Raw genomic sequence first — 16,191 nt, forward strand, 5'->3', positions numbered from 1 at the left:
AGGAAGGTAAGGGCGTACCAGATCTTGTAGGTATTTAGGAGCTGAGCCAATCTTAATTCTGAACATATAGCACAGGGCCTTAAATTTTGTGCGCTGTTCCACTATGAGCCAATGTAATTCTCTCAGGGCATTAGCCGTGCTGGACATTCTCGGAAGTCCATAGAGCAATCTGGCCGCAGAGTTCTGCACCACCTGAAGCTTATGCAGCACATCCCTGTTTGAACCCAGAAAAAGGACGTTACCATAGTCCAGGCGAGATGTTACGAGTGCCTGGACTACCAATCTTTGGGAGTCAACAGGGAGCATCCAAATGATTTTTTTTAACCATTTTAGGATGGTAAAACAGGTGGCTGCAGTTTGTACTGCCGGTTGTTTCATTGACAATTGTGTTGTCAATAATAAAGCCTAGATTGCGGACCTGAGAGGAAGGCTTGGGCAAGGGCCACACTTCCGCTGACCAATGTTGAGGGCCCCAATGTTCAGAGTTTTTTCCAAAAATAAGCACTTCTGTCTTTTCTCCATTGAGCTTAAGCAAATTCAATTGCATCCACGATGCAATGTTGCATAAGCCCAATTGCAGAACAGAAGGACCCAGTCTCTTATCAGCCGATAAAGAAAAGATGATAGGAGTATCATCGGCGTATGAAAAAAGTGCCAACCCTGCTTCCTCAGCAATCACTGCCAAGGGTTGCACATAGATGTTAAAGAAGAGTGTACTCAAAATTGAGCCCTATGGCACCCCATACCGTGATGTGTAAGACTTTGAGGTGGCCCTAGTGGAAAAGACCTGGAATGTTTGTGCCGATAAAAAGGAAGGCAGCCAGCCAAGCTCCGATCCAGAGATGCCCAATGCCTGTAAAGACTTTATTAATACGGTGTGAGAAACCGTATCCAACGCGGCGCTAAAGTCTAGTAGTATAAGTGCCACTGTATCACGTAGACACTGGCAAAGCATCTCTGTTATGCCCAGCAGTGTAGTCTGTTAAGAACCCTGCTCTAAAGCCCGATTGTGAAGTGTGCATAAAATTAGAGGATTCCACAAACATAGATAGCTGGGCGTTTACATGTTTCTCCAAGACTTTGGAAAGCATCAGGAGCAGGGAAATCGGCCTAAAATTCGTTGGCATAGCAGGGTCCGCATTGGACTTCTTCAGCAAAGGTAGGACCATTGCATGTTTCCAGACGGCAGGCATCTCAGCCTCACTAATAGAGGCATTCAGTAGCTCCTAAAAAGGGCAGCTTCGCAATCCGCCAAAAGGAGGTCTTCCAGTTTACAAGAATAACTTTTCATAAAAATATTCGCGATCCCTCCACCTTTGAGTATTCTATCTCGCCTTATTATAGTATAGTTCTCAGGCAGGTCGCACGCCACATCCGGCCATGAACTATCATTCAACCAAGTTTCTGTCAAAAAAATAGCATCAACTTCTTCGCGATTTAAAAAATTAAAAATGTCCTCCTTATGTTTTGGAAGGGAGCGGCAATTAATACTCCAAAAATTATAAATGTTATTATTACTAGGGGATTTTCATAACAATTCCTGCTCACTTAACTGTTCAACCATAGGACCAGTATCCACATTTGAACTAAGATTATTAAAGCCAGAATTACAGCTGTTACATAGAAAGTTTGCCTCTAAAGGACATAGTAAACTACAGTTTGAGCCACTCCTGCCTCACAAACTGATTGGACGAAAATTGCGTAATAGGTTTCATGAGGGGAGGATTTTGGGCATAGGTCTTGGTCCCAGGTCCCAGTCGGTCTCAGACGGTCTTGTCTTTGTCGCACCTTTGTCGCGACATTGGCGCGACCGCTGCGCGTCAAGACCATGATTCTAAAATAGCAGCAATGGGCGGTCGGCGTGCAAGGACTGGTGCACTTGCCTCCGTCAGCTCGCGGCAATTTAAAGATGGCCACCAGGGACAGAGCGTGTCCCGAAAATATGTTTTATTTTCAAAGATTCAGTCCCCAAATGTAGTGCCGCACATAGGTGGTAGAAATTAGCCTCCAAAGTTTACAGTGAGTTATTTTAAAAACGATTCCTCAAAATTAAGTAAAAACGAACAATGCCAATCAATGCACAATATAATTGTTAACAGAGTTCCCACATTCCCCCAGCAAACGCGAGTTCTCAATTCCGCTGCGTTTCTACAATTCTAGTTAAACAAGCATTTGCAATGCAATGGTCTCTGCATCATTAAAGGTAGAGCTATTGGCATTGCTCATGACATTTTTTTTCTTTAAATCAAAAATAAAACTCTGCCCTCACCACCACTCTGCACTCTGCACTCACCACTAGGTAGAGATAATACTAGCACCCTAGCCCGCTCACTGCCTTTTGTATCTGAAACCTGCAGGGACTTTTGTACAGGCTGCATGCAAAGCTTGACATACATACATCTTGGAGCACCTTGGAAGTGTTGCAGCAGAAAGAGCAGTCGTTTTAATTTAAGTAGACTTAGGTCATTTAATATTTTGAAAATGGTTGTACGTCCTGAAGTAGAAGCAAAGATGCTTTTCATTTGCATCAGTTAATGTAGTAGATTCTGCCTGTGCAATGTACCAGCGTGTTTGTGATTGGGTTATTTGCAGTTGTGGGTCTCCAATCACGCTCCTACATAGTTTCTGAAAAAGCTTTCTTAGTATCGCGGCAGCAGCAAGCACTGAACGGAGGTCTCTCACTCACAGGACAGCACGGGCACCCCGCACCCCCTCTCAAGAGCAGGCACCGCGCGCCGGGGGAGACATGGAACATCAGCTGCTGTGCTGCGAGGTGGAAACCATCCGAAGGGCTTACCTGGATGCTGGAGGTTTGTGAAGAGCAGAAATGTGAAGAGGAGGTGTTCCCATTAGCCATGAATTACTTGGACAGATTTTTGTCGGTGGAACCGCTGAAGAAAAACAGATTGCAGCTGCTGGGGGCTATCTGCATGTTCGTGGCCTCAAAAATGAAAGAAACCATTCCTCTAACGGCGGAAAAACTTTGCATTTATACTGATAACTCCATCGGACCCGACGAATTAGTGCAAATGGAGCTGTTGACGCTGAACAAACTCAAGTGGGACTTGGCCTCTGTCACCCCTCACGATTTCATTGAACTCGCGGCCGCCCCGGAAGTCAGGCACGGTCGCCTGTGACGGGGGCGGGGCCACGTTCACACCGGAAGAGGAGGCAGGCGGAGTCGTAGCGTCTCGCGGCCCGGGGCTCCTGTGAGCGGTGTAGAGCCCCGGGGCCGCGCCAGCAGGAGGTTGGGCGCCGCGTGCTGAGGTAAGGTAAGTTCCAAAAGGCTGGAGCGCGATTGGTGCACTTGTGTGTGTGTATGCTCGTGTGTGTGTGTGTATGTATGTATGTATGTATGTATGTATGTATGTATGTGTGCGACGATGACGGCGGGGGAGGGGGGGCCTCGGTGCACTTGTGTGTGTGCGCGTGTGTGTGTGTGTATGAGTCAGGCGTGGTGTCTCTGTATGTATGTATGTGCGTGCGTGCATGGGCGCGTGTGTATGTGTATGCGCATGCGTGTGTGGTGCTTGCGCTTCCCAGGAGACAGCGCCTGGCCACAGCGCGCGTTCCAGTTACAAATCGCCTGGAAGGATGCGCGTGGCCAGGACTGTCTCCTGGGAATGATAGTCGCTGACAAAAGATCTCGGCGGAGACGCGCTTCCGCGCGTTGACGCCGAGACCTAAAAAACGGAGCCTCTATAGTTTGTTGAATGGACCCGAATATTGTATGCAACACAAAAAGATGGACGGAATTTGAACACTGTCAAACATTCACCCCATGTCACAGATCTGGGTTTATTACATTGTTATTTTGCTCACCACACTATTCCAGTTTGGACCTAGACATGTGTAAATCAGCCTTGACACTGGCCCCAATGGGAACAGTCCACTCCGAACTGCCAGGCCAGGTCCTCCCTGGACCAGAAAACAAACATCCTGGGACAGGTTTTGGGGCATCACCCCTCAGCCAGGCTAGCTTGAAACCAGTGGTGCAGCGAGCACGGGACCCACATCTGGGCATACCCTTTCCACTTAGAGTGAAAATGCAACACAAAATAGTGGGGGGGGGAGGGGGTTTGAGGGGAGTGTCTGAAAAAGTTTCAGCGCTCCGTCCATCATCTCCTTGTGTTTGCTTTGTTCACCCTAAGTTGGCAGGGTATGCCCAGATGTGGGTCCCTTGCTCACTTTGCCACTGAATTCAAGCTATCCTTGCTGATAAGGGGTGTTACCCCTGAAACCGGTATCAGGATGCATGTTTGCGGTCCAGGAAGACATGGCTTGGCTGTTTGGGCTGGACTGTTCTCATCAGAACAGGGTCAAGACGGATTTGCACATGGTGGTGTCTGAACTGGGGTGGTGAAGTGAGCTAAAGAACGATGATAGATTCAACCCAGATTTATGACTGGGGCGAGTTTCAGCTCTCAGTCCATCTCCTTGTCCGAATAATATATATCATGACAGTAGTGAGGATCAGGATGTGATCGGCGATATCAGATTCCTCCCCGGTGGATCAGGGCATCAGGCAGGGCTGCCCACTATTCCTGCTATTGTTCGCCTTGGCAATAGAGCTCTTTTCACTGACTGTGCAGCAGGGGAGGCACTACAGAGGACTGCAGATAGAGGCGGATAGTCTGTATATTTCGCTATATGTGGATGATATGCTTTTACATAGGCGGGGGGGGCCACCTGACCTAGATGGGGTGCTTACCGCCCTTTCCGTATTCAGGGAGATATCAGGCCTCGAAATCAATTAGCAGAAATCTAGTGCCTATCCGCTACACCAAAACATTGAGGGGCCTCTAACCCAGGGCTCGAAAAATCCACAAAATTGTACTAGTCCTGCAGGACTAGTATCTTAAAAAATGTCCTCCACCTAACTGCAACCTACTTGACCCCGTCTCTGAAAGCGGATCAAATGTGACAAGATAACAAGATTTAAAGGCATCTTTATTGCTCATTAACTTTGTGAGGAATAAAAATGTCTTTAAATCTTGTTATCTTGTCACATTTGCTCTGTTTTCACAGACAGAGGACAAAAGTTGGTTTGTTTTCCTACACGCCAGAAAGGGCGAGTAGGACCTAAAAACAGCCTAACCTCGTTAAATTTAGCTTGACAATGCGAGCGGTCGAGTGGAATTTTCGAGCCCTGCTCTAACCGCTAGGACTGCACTGGCACTGCTGTGGGAGCAATCTACCTCCTGGTACCTGGGAGTAGTGATATATAGATCAGCGGAGCAGCAAGTTGAGGGCAACTATGGTTGTACTCTATCGGCGTAGAAACAATCGGTTGCCTTTTGGAGCAGTCTCCCTCTCTGTGAGCAGCCGGATATTGGTATGTCGATACTACCATGGATTCTTTATATTTGCTGCTCTGCCGGCAGAACACTCAAGGAGTTTTTTTTCAGGAATTGGTTAGCAGCCTTTTGATTTTGTACTGGGGCTCTTCCAGACAGCAAGTGGCACTGCAGAAGCCACGCCTCCCCATGGATGAGGGGAGAATGGCAACGCCGGACCTTAAACTTTATTATTTGGCAGCACAGCTACAGTGGGTGGCATTCTCGTCTAAGGGATGATCTGGGCCACGGAGAGCATGGCTTGCCTCAGCAGGTCTTTTGATCCAGCTCATGCTGAAACCAACCCCAGTGTTGATAGTTCGAGGTGAGAATATACTGATCAGGACGGCAAGACTTGTTTGGGCCAGGGCGCAGCAGAGGACTCGTACAAGGGTCTCATATTCTTCGGAGGCCCTCCAAAGATGATGGCACAATCATAGCCCTCCATGGGAAACTGGGGGTGTCTGCACATATGGGTCGAGGCTGGATCCTACTGTAATGGGAGATCTGTTCTCCACAGGAGGTGTAGTCACCCCCCCTCCCCACCCCACCCCACCCCCTCTCAGTCTTGCAAGAGATCTACGACCTTCCGGACAGGCATTTTCTTTTATACAGGGCCTTGGCGGGCAGGGTGCTTGGCTGGTGGTACTGCAGAGATTCCAGAACATGACTGCCTCAGTTATCTCTTCGTTATAACAGGGGAAGACAATGGCTATCAAACTCCTTTATCAGCTCCTCTTAAAGAGTGCCCGGACGGGTCTGGCTCCAGTTAAACAGCGATGGGGATCAAGAGGGCGTGGCCAACTAACATGGCCGATCGGACGTGATTACGATAGTCTCAGGCCCCACATAAATCAATTAAATAAGGTGTACCTGCGGATCCCCAGAGCCGTGTTGGAGCACCCCTGAAGGGGGGAGTGAGGAGGATCACCACGGCTTTGCTGTAGGGCGCCTGCACGAGCGGCATTGTTCGCTGGCTGACTTGACAGTGCTCATCGCGCGGAGGGGAAAGAAACTGGCGTCATGAAACACATCGCACCCCAGGCTGCGAACCATCTGAGCACCAGTCACCCCAATTGCTGACTTCGGGGGGCCTGGTAGAAGGGGCCCGCAGGTAGGGCTCCCGGCTGCGTAACTCAGACACCCGAAGTTGTCTGATGTGCGGAATGGTCAGCAAGAGAAGCTCCGGCTACGGTGGCAGAGTGCGCACAAAATGGTGGGCCCGATGCGCTGACCAGGGAATACTTGTCCACGTCTCGGTTCCCGGTGGTGTGGCGGCATGGTTTCCCTAACTCCAGACTGGGAGAACCCCTGCCAGGGCAACCGCAATTTGGAGGCCACAGATAGCAGGAAGCAGCGGAAACCTGCGCACAAGCTCAATAGCGCCAGAATCACTGCAAGTGACGGGGACAACGCTCCACTTCCTCAGATAAGGCAAGTGCAACCAGAGAACTGTGGGGCGGCAGGTCAGTCACCAGGTCCAAGCAATACCCACAGAGAGGGTCAGCTGGGGGCCCCCACACCGCAGAAGCTCCTGATGCCGGACCTTAACATGGGAACCAAGCTGGATCAGGCACACTGCTAAAAGCTCCCCAGCAGCGCTTTGTTGTGGGCCGGGGAAGGGTTGGTGAGAGGGTGCAGGGGGGGGAGGGTCGATAGCACAGGCGCTGGCCAATACAGTGGACAGGTCACGAGCAGGGCCTGGGGCCAGAGAGGACCCCCTGCATGAGAGGATAAGAGGCCTGGGGTCTACCAGCGACCTCAATCACTCGACTGTCGCTCTGAGAAACAGGAGAGGTGGTCAGACGCGGACCAGGAAGCGGCCCCTCCTTATGCCACCCAAAAAGACCCCCAACAATAAGGTCTACAATTACTTTGCAACAGCAGGTCTAGTGTGGCAGGCGAGGAGGCAACGTCGTCATTGGGGACCATGGCACTAACTAGAGAGGACCTCCTGTCCTCCCTGCGGGATTTAAAAAAGGAACTAAGGGCAGACATCAAGGCTGATATGGACGCTTCCTTTGAATCTTTTTGGGCCGAAATGAGAGAGAAAATGGTGACCCTACAATCAGATGTGGTCTCAGTGGGTACTAGAACCCAAAATCTCGAAGCAAAATACCAGGAGCTGGCTGACAGTCTCACGTCCTTGGAAGAAAACGCGGCGGACCCAAGTGGACAACTGCGTGCCTCCCTGCTTAAATGCGAAGACTTAGAAAATCGCTCACAACGCGACAGCCTCCGAGCGAGAGGCCTAGATGAAGATTGTGAGGGCCCAGACTTGGAGGCGTTCACAGTGGGCCTCTTCTCCTCAGTGTTGAGGGAGGAGGGGCCTGAGGTTCAGCTGGAAAGAGTCCACGGAATTGGTCCACGCCTGGCGGGAGAGAATCGAAAGCCCTGTGATGTGCTGGTGATGTTTAGCTCATTTAAAAGGCAAAGCATTGGTCCTCCAAAAAGCAAGAGCCACCGATCAGGATACCTTCCAAAACGCCTCATGCTCACTCTTTCAAGATGTGGCACAGGCCACATTCCTGCGACGCCAACAACTCAGTCCGTTAAAGGACTTCCTGAGAGAAAAAAAGACCAGATATCGATGGACTTACCCCTTTGGCATCGCCTTCCAATGGGAAAACAAACATCACCATTGCACGGAGCTCAGGGAGGCTGCAGATCTGCTGGGGATCGAGATCCACACCACCCATGACATGACCCCTCCTCCAGATACAGAGGGTGAGCAGCTGCGTAGAGGGCAGGGTGGAAATCAGTGGCGGACAATGGGCTCCACAGGGTGAAGATATGTCCTGGGATACCTTGTATAGCACAACAAGTGGCAACTAGGAGACAGAAATACCCGAACTGTTTTGCTGACATTAAGAGTACGGGATAGATCTACCTATGAACACTTTCCTTGACTGAGTTAGGTTCGTGCCTGGCCTGTACCCTTGGAGACGGCCTAAAGTTGCTATGGTGGGATGCATGGTGCGGAGGACTTGCAAGCCAATTATCAGTGAAGGGCCCAGAGGTCTCGTCGCTACTCGAAAGCCTGGGACTTAGAACTTGTCGTCTGGGCCTTGGGGAGCTCGAGTCCTGCTGCGAGAGATTAAGGGAACTGTTCTATCAGCGGTAAGGGGTATCTGTCTGGAGGGTGGTGAACTTGCATCATCCTGGTGATCTCCGAGAATCTCTATTAAGTATATTTGTTGCATGCCATCTCGGTTAATTGTTATTCTGTTAAGTCGCTGCACAGTGTCACAAAGCCTATGCCTTGAATTTTGCTGCTTTTGGGGCTGGGGGAACGGAAATAGTAATGTTCCTCGAGTGCATCTTGGTTAGGGGATTCCTCTCTGGGAGGGGGTTCCATCACACAGGTTTGCTTTGGTTAGTTAATTAAGTTCGATGTCATGGTGCCCCCTTTTTTTTTTTTGTATTCATGGGCTGAAAGGGGAGGGGGCTGAGGAGCACCACCTGGGCTTAGACTTTAGCAGGGAGGGTAAACTGCCAGCCACGTAACAATGGTGGTCAGGACTATATCCTGGAATGCACAGGGTTTCAATTCCCCTAAGAAGCGACAACGCTTCTGGAAATACCTGTCGGATCACAATGTCCAGGTGGCAGCTCTTAAAGAGACGCACCTTTAAAAAAAAAAAATCCAGAGGAACACCGATAACATCATATAGCTTATCCCCTTCTATTTAGATCTTCACACTCCTCCAAGAAAAACAGAGTGGCGTTGATCTTTCACACTGGGATCCGGTTCCAAGCACAAGACACCAAAACAGACAAAAAAATGGGAGGTTCATTATGGTGCGGGGGACCTTAGGGGTCGACAATACACATTTGCTGTCAGTTATGCGCCAAATGCACGCCAGCAGGATTTTATTCTCTCCTTCCTTATGACTTTGGAAAATTATGCACAGGGGGATATACTACTTTTGGGAGATTTGAATCTAGATTGGGATCAGGGGATGGACTCAACACACTCACAGAGGGCATCAGGGGGTTTCAGTTCGGTTCTCAGGTCCTAGCTCCAGCTTTTGGGATCAGTAGACGTGTGGAGAAATGCCAACCACACAGTCCGTGATTATTCATTTTGTTCCCATTCTCACAGGAACTACTCCTGCACTGACCACACTTTCATGAGCCAATCCCTTCTCCACTCAATAATGCAAACACACTTCCACCCGATTTGCCTGTCAGACCACGCCCCCCTAGAGATATGATGCTCACATGGCCGAACCGACGTCCAAAACATGCACACTGTTATTTCCCCAACTTCCTTTGCAGGGAGAGACTTCACCGTGATGACCTCCGGAAAACTATTAAGGAGTACTTTGAACGAACAACCCGGAGGCTACATCCCATGCAGTCATCTAGGACGCCCTCAAAGCAGTGGTCAGAGGTAAATGCATCGAATTAGCCACTACCCTGAGATCACAGCAAGGCGCGAAGTGTATTAAGTTAGAAGGGGACTTAGTGGAAGCAGAGAAGGCCCGTAAGACCAGCCCCTCCATCCAGGAACTGCAGAAAGTCACGGCCCTTAAGGGGAAACTTCAGGCTATTTATACTAATAGAGCGGGGAAAAAACATCCTGCGCCTGCAGACCAGGTGATATGAGGGAGGGAATAAAGTAGGGTGTTTACTGGCTCGCCAACTACGGGCTAAGCAGGAAAACTAATATAGCAAACTCATAACAGATGGGGAAGGAGTCTCTCCTAAATCAGAGGAGGGGAAGACAAAGGCCTTTGTCGAATGCTACTGGAATCTATACACCTCAGAATCCCCACGTTCGCAGGACCAGTTGGGGTACTTCGATTCTTTGGACCTCCCCCAAGTCGCGGCTAGTTCCAATAAAAACCTAGCGAAACCCATAACCACTGAAGAAGTACAGAAGGCGATCGACTCACTCAAACATCAGAAAGCACCAGGGCCGGACAGGTTTTCTGCACATTTTTTCACACCTTCGCGCCGGAGTTGGTTGCCGTCTTAACTCTTCTATTCAACGTAATTGCCTCTACACAGCAAGTCACCCCCTCCAAGAGCGAGGCGATTGTGGCAGTGCTCCCTAAGCCAGGCAAGAGCCCCACGGCCTGTTCTTCTTACCGCCCGATAGCTCTGCTGAACCTAGATGCTAAGATCTACTCCAAAATATTGGCCACCTGTCTCGAGTCAATACTCCCCGGTCTCATAGACCTGGACCAACCAGGATTCATTAAGGCCGCCAGACCCATGAGAACCTGCGTTGCATCATCCACCTAAATGAAAAGGTTCAGAAGAAGGACATCCCAGCTGCACTTCTCTCGCTGGATACGGAGAAAGCATTTGACTGCGTGGAATGGTCCTTCTTGTTTAGAGAGCTTCAGCACTTTGGCTTCAAAAAGACTTTTATCTGGATGATTCCCGCCAACTATCACTCTCCTAACTCTCGGGTCTTGGTCAATGGAGTTTCTTCCCGTCCTTTTGCTCTGGCTCGCGGGACAAGACAGGGTTGCCCTTTGTCCCCTCTCCTTTTCGCTCTGAGCATAGAACCCTTGGCTCACAGGATCATAGGAAACCAGGACATACAGGGGATACGCTTCAGCACAGACAATCATAAGATTTTGCTTTTTGCCGATTACAAACTCCTCCCAGTCACGGAACCTCTAATCTCTCTACCGGCTATCTAGATTGAACATGCACGGTTCGAACAGGTTGCGGGTTTTAAGATTAATCTGTCTAAATCTTTCTTATTGAATATAAATCTCCCCAAAGAAGAATGGCGGCAGGTGGAGGATGTGCCCCCCTTTTTCTGTACCACTAAAAAAAAAATCACCTACCTAGGAGTCAAACTCACCCCCACATATGAGAGCTTTATAAAGCAAAAATTCCTCCCCACCCAACCCCCTTCTCCGCCAACTAAAAACTGATCTAGGGAAATGGAGCGTGGCATATATCACCTGGCTGGGCAGGATTAATGCCATTAAAATTAATGTTCTCCTGCGCTTACTTTACCTCTTTCAAGACAGCCTATTCCAGTGGAGGAAGGTCTCTTTCGGGAATTGCGACACATGATTACCAAATTTATATGGCAGGGGAGAGTGCGCGCTGCCCTATGGCCTGCGCGCAAGACCGCTAAAAGGTGGGTGGTCTGGCGCTCCCGGACTTCTAAGCATATTACCGAGCGACTCAATTGTGGGTGATCACGGAATAGGTTTGGAACATTCTCACCAAGAAGCTCCAGCTTACGACCTTTCCTTCCTCCTACACACCTATACACTTTAATGCTGCGTTCCCCCATGCACAACTGGAAGGTCCCTTTGAAGCCTGGAGAGTGGGAGGGCGCCATATGATCTCATCTATATGATGATGGGGAGCTCCTCACATTTCAAGCATGCAAAACACAATTCGCACTGACTGCCAAAGAAGAATTGCACTCTTTGCAGCTGAAACATTGGGTACAGCAGCCCCTGGTGCGGCTGGCCGCCACCAGGGCATTACTCCCAGTTTAGTAATTTGCTCAATCTGGGTCTACCTCTAAGGGATGCATCTCCTTCCTATACGCCCAGCTACAAGCCCTAAGCCCCAGACCGACCCCGTGTTTTAAATGCTTCAGGGATGGCATATTGGAATCTCCCATGGAAGATAAACAATGGGAACAAGTCAATAGGAATATAGCGAAATACAACTGCTCCATGTTCTTCCAGGCCTTCGTAATCTGTTTAGGCAGATCTACGCAGATGCTACATAGATAATCATGAATCAGAGTTAGACGACTACTAGACATTTGTCATTACTGGGCTTTCCTGATCACATGGTCAAAAAATAAAAAAATGTTCTATGCTTTTCCACTAAATTCCTACGATTCAATTAGTGTTGATCAAACTATTCAGAACAAAGATGATTTTAATAACGCCACAATGTTCGAGACTGTGGTTGCTTTCATAAGTACTTCATCCCTCTGGGAACCCCCCCCCCCGCCCCCCCCCCACAAGACCTGGAATGCAAACAGAACCTATTATCGAGAATGAAAGGCAAAATTATCAATTCTCATCATAAGTCACTGAATTTGGGAACATAGCTCTTAAAGTCATACACTATGCACATCTATAACTTGCCACCAGAATGTATGAAGAGTCTTAAAGAGGTAAAACATCTATTTACCAGAACCTCTTGTGCATTCAAATAGAAGAGATTTGTAATACAGTGCTTGAACAACAAACATGACCCTATTACTTGTCTTGAGAATGCAATCATTCCTTACCTGCTCCACATAGCACAATCAAGACTTCCACACCATTCCATTGATGCCCATCTTGCTGCAATTACAGTACACTGAAAAGGACCCTCGAAATAATAGCTGTGATGAAATATTTTCTAGAAGGTTTCAGAGAATCAGGCATCCTGCATGGCAGCTGAATCGGATTCTAACCAAATTAATGGCTGCCCGTGTGAACCCACGCACATCCTTATTGTAGAACCTTTCTTGGGAGCAATTTATCAATTATGAACTTTAAGTTAAGCATTTCCACCTGCAGGCACATTGGTTAGCAGAAGACGAGGGCCGTCTGCAAGGAAGAAAACATTTCTTGCCTTCAATAAAAATATTTCTTATGGATTTCTAATCTTACCACATATTCCTCACCTAAAATCCCTCCAGTTGCCAGGCTTTTTCCCAGAAATAATTCTCGAGCACCAGTAGGCGGCACCATGCTGCTTTGGCCAGATGCAACAACTGAGTTGTTCTTCACTCCGAATGCCCAATCACCATCAAAGGACAGATCCATGAGAGTTGGCCTAACATGTCCCGAGCAGTCAATGAAACACATGAAAGCTTGGTGGTGCAGTCTGATGCTGTGTCCATGGACCAAGCCACAGTGTCTGCAGAATCCAGCCTCCACCAAGGATCTGTCTGGTGGCATTCCAAACATCACTGGCCAAATCTCGAAAAAAGTTATGTATGATACGTAACTAACTTTTTGGTGGATACTCTACCTACAGATGCCTCACTTTTTGAGCATCCCAGGTGCTAAACTGTTCTTGAAACTTTTCCAGCAGAGCTGGCAACACATTACCACCAGAAGCAATGCCATTGCGATGTCACTGGAGCCATGAAGCACCCAGCTTTGCATCAGACGTCAGTTTCCCATAAATCTTTCCAGCACCAAGAAGGTGGAAGGACTAGAACAGCAGATGCGATGCAAGCAAATGATATGGAACCTTTAAAACCTGGCATAAGACCATCCAAGAATATGCAGGCATAGTTTTCTTCAGAAAGATAGTTACTGAAGGTAATTAACTTTCTGACAGCTACATCAACTTGCAGATTCCTCGCCATTTGAATACATTACCAAGCAGTACACAACCAGGAGGAGGGGCTTAAAGGTATGGTCTGACAAGTCAGTCCTGAAGGACAGAAAAAGCAAGATTGCTTTCCAATCACTCTTCCAAATCTAAGCACTAGAGCTTACGAAAAAAATATGAAGGTATGCCCATATTATCGCTCTGCAGATTCAGACACAGGAACGCCTGGCTAATGAGGACGTGGACGACTTTGCCATCGTAGAATGAGCCCTAATGGCCTCAGGTGGTTCTTTAGGTGCCAGAGTACAGCACATTTTAATGCAGAAGTAGTTTCACCTCAACAAGATTCTCTCTTGAACAGCTTTTCACTTCCCGTTACCTGCGTACCCTATACAGTTTTGGTCATCAAAGCAGAGATCCTTGGTGTCAATACACTAACCACCACTTTTGAATGTATCCTTCCCACCTTGGTGTGATGTGGAGTCGGGTGAAGGATGGAATGATGATGGATTGAACCAGATGGAATAGGGCACTACCTTGGGAAGGAAAACAACTCTGGTTTGAAAGACCAATTTGTCACGATCAGTGCTTGCAACTTGCAGACACTTCTTACCCAGGTAATGGCAACTAGAAAAAACTAAAATGTTTAAAGGCAAGGATGAAGTGGCTCAAATGGAGACCCTGTCCAAAAAAAACAGTCCTTTATTTATGAGACTATATGAAGAGCCATGGAAATAGCATTTAGGTTCTGATTTTAAGGGAAGCTTGGGTCTCAGACTTTCTGGTGAAGAGAGCAACGACAGAAAGTGTGACTTACCAATGGAAAGACTGTTGCATGGTTAGTTACCCATAGACTGCTGGGCCCAATAAGGGCTTTTCCCAAGCAGCCAGAAGAGGTGCCAGAGGAGCCCCATAAAAGTAGACCAAGTCCTTCGTAACGGAGGAAGATGGTTGTAAGATTAGTTAAAATATTAGATTTTGCCTTGAAGGAGGGCAGGGTCAAAGTCAAAGCTCTTGCTGCTTTTCATAGCATCATAGTAAAGAAAGAATTAGACTGAAGAGTCAGAAGGGTAAGGGATATACTTTTATGGTTAAGTACAGCAGCACCTTTTGCAAATCAATATAAAAAAACAGTATCAGTATTATAAGAGGGAAGGGGGTCATTAGCCTCCGTGTCATCGTCTCTGTGCAGATATCGAAGCCACACCGGGCTTGGCAAAGGCCTTGAAGTCAACAAATCTGAACCCATCCAGGCAAATCTTTGTACCATGTGGAGGTGCTCTGTCAAGGGTATATGTCAAAACATACTTTAATCTTTTCTTTCATCACAGAAATTATTTCAGAAGACTTCAGAGAGCAACACCGGAGTCAGTTTCAAGGGCAGCGCCTGCGTCACTTCAAAGGTGGCAGTGGATGAACAGGTGACTGTGTATTGGCAGGCTTCAACTTCTTGAGTGCCATAGCTTTGCTGTGAGGGAGTCAAATGGTGCCTCTGATGAAGACACCATAGTCGCCAAGCCCAAAGGATCAAACACAATCTTTGGGAGTGGCTTGAGGGCTCAAGAACAATCCTAAACAAATCCAGCATTGCTAGTCAGAAGATGCTGACCGGTGTTGGAAACTCCAGCTTCACCTTTTTCAATATCATGTTTGGACCCGCACTAATGAGGAGTGGAAAAATAGGAGCTGAGGGCAGCACAGTGTCTGGCCCATAGTATATTATTAATAAGTCACAGAATCAGATGCAGCATGGAGACACCTGCCGGTACCAGAGAACAGGCAACTGGAGGAATATTTGTATTTAATTTATTTATAGAGCGCTAACAATCATCCTGAGTAGGATATCACGGCGCTGAGGTTGGATGCTGAGAGAGGAAAGCGAGGAAACTGCTGAAGATGTATCCATTAAAAGTGCACTTTTTATAATCCGTGACAATTTTGGCATATGATACAGCAGCCGCCGTTAACAGCCCTTTTTGGACCAGTACCGTATATGCAGGCAACAAGCAACAGCCAATGCAGCAAAATGTCCATTCACTTCAACGCATGCAGGCACCGTTCATAAGGGAGGGATGTATACCATCATCTTTAAATGTCAACCTCGCAATTAAATGCTCATGATTAACACCATCAGCTTCCTAAATTACTAGAAACATGTTTGATAAAAAAAATCAACTAAATTAATAGCTGGGTAGCCTCAAACGTACAAATAGGACTTACCATTGTTCTGCTTGGTCACTGCTGGAGCGTGGGGTCGGTCTAATCCCTCACGTACCTGTAAAAGAGCATCACATCAGTAAAGGGAATCGCTCTATCTTGTTCAGCTCAATTACTACCGAGACTCACTACAAATTATAGTATGTCCAAACAAATAGTATCAGTAAAGTTAAGGTACTTAATATAGTATCGCCAGTGATCCCGGTCCATTAAAGCCTTCTTACGACTAATTCTAACAAGTACTGGCAAAGCCAATAGGCAAGGTAAGCTGGTGCAATGTATTATTTTATGGTTATTGGCAAAGATTTGCTGAAAAATGAAGAAAAAAAAGTTGCTGCCTAAAAGTGGGAGCCATACGCTTGAG

The 16,191-nt window shown here is 47.8% G+C and overlaps 1 long non-coding RNA gene across 1 annotated transcript in view; it reads right to left on the reverse strand.

Annotated features, from left to right (window-relative positions):
- LOC147729764 (uncharacterized) overlaps nucleotides 1-16,191 on the reverse strand; it is a 118,554-nt gene that overhangs the window by 36,735 nt on the left and 65,628 nt on the right. Inside the window, exon 2 of the long non-coding RNA XR_015308347.1 lies at nucleotides 15,831-15,885. This is a non-coding gene — a long non-coding RNA (uncharacterized LOC147729764). The remainder of the gene's footprint in view (nucleotides 1-15,830; nucleotides 15,886-16,191) is intronic.

This window comes from Lissotriton vulgaris, chromosome 2_1 (genome assembly GCF_964263255.1).
Source record: "Lissotriton vulgaris chromosome 2_1, aLisVul1.2, whole genome shotgun sequence".
Lineage (NCBI taxonomy): Eukaryota > Metazoa > Chordata > Amphibia > Caudata > Salamandridae > Lissotriton > Lissotriton vulgaris.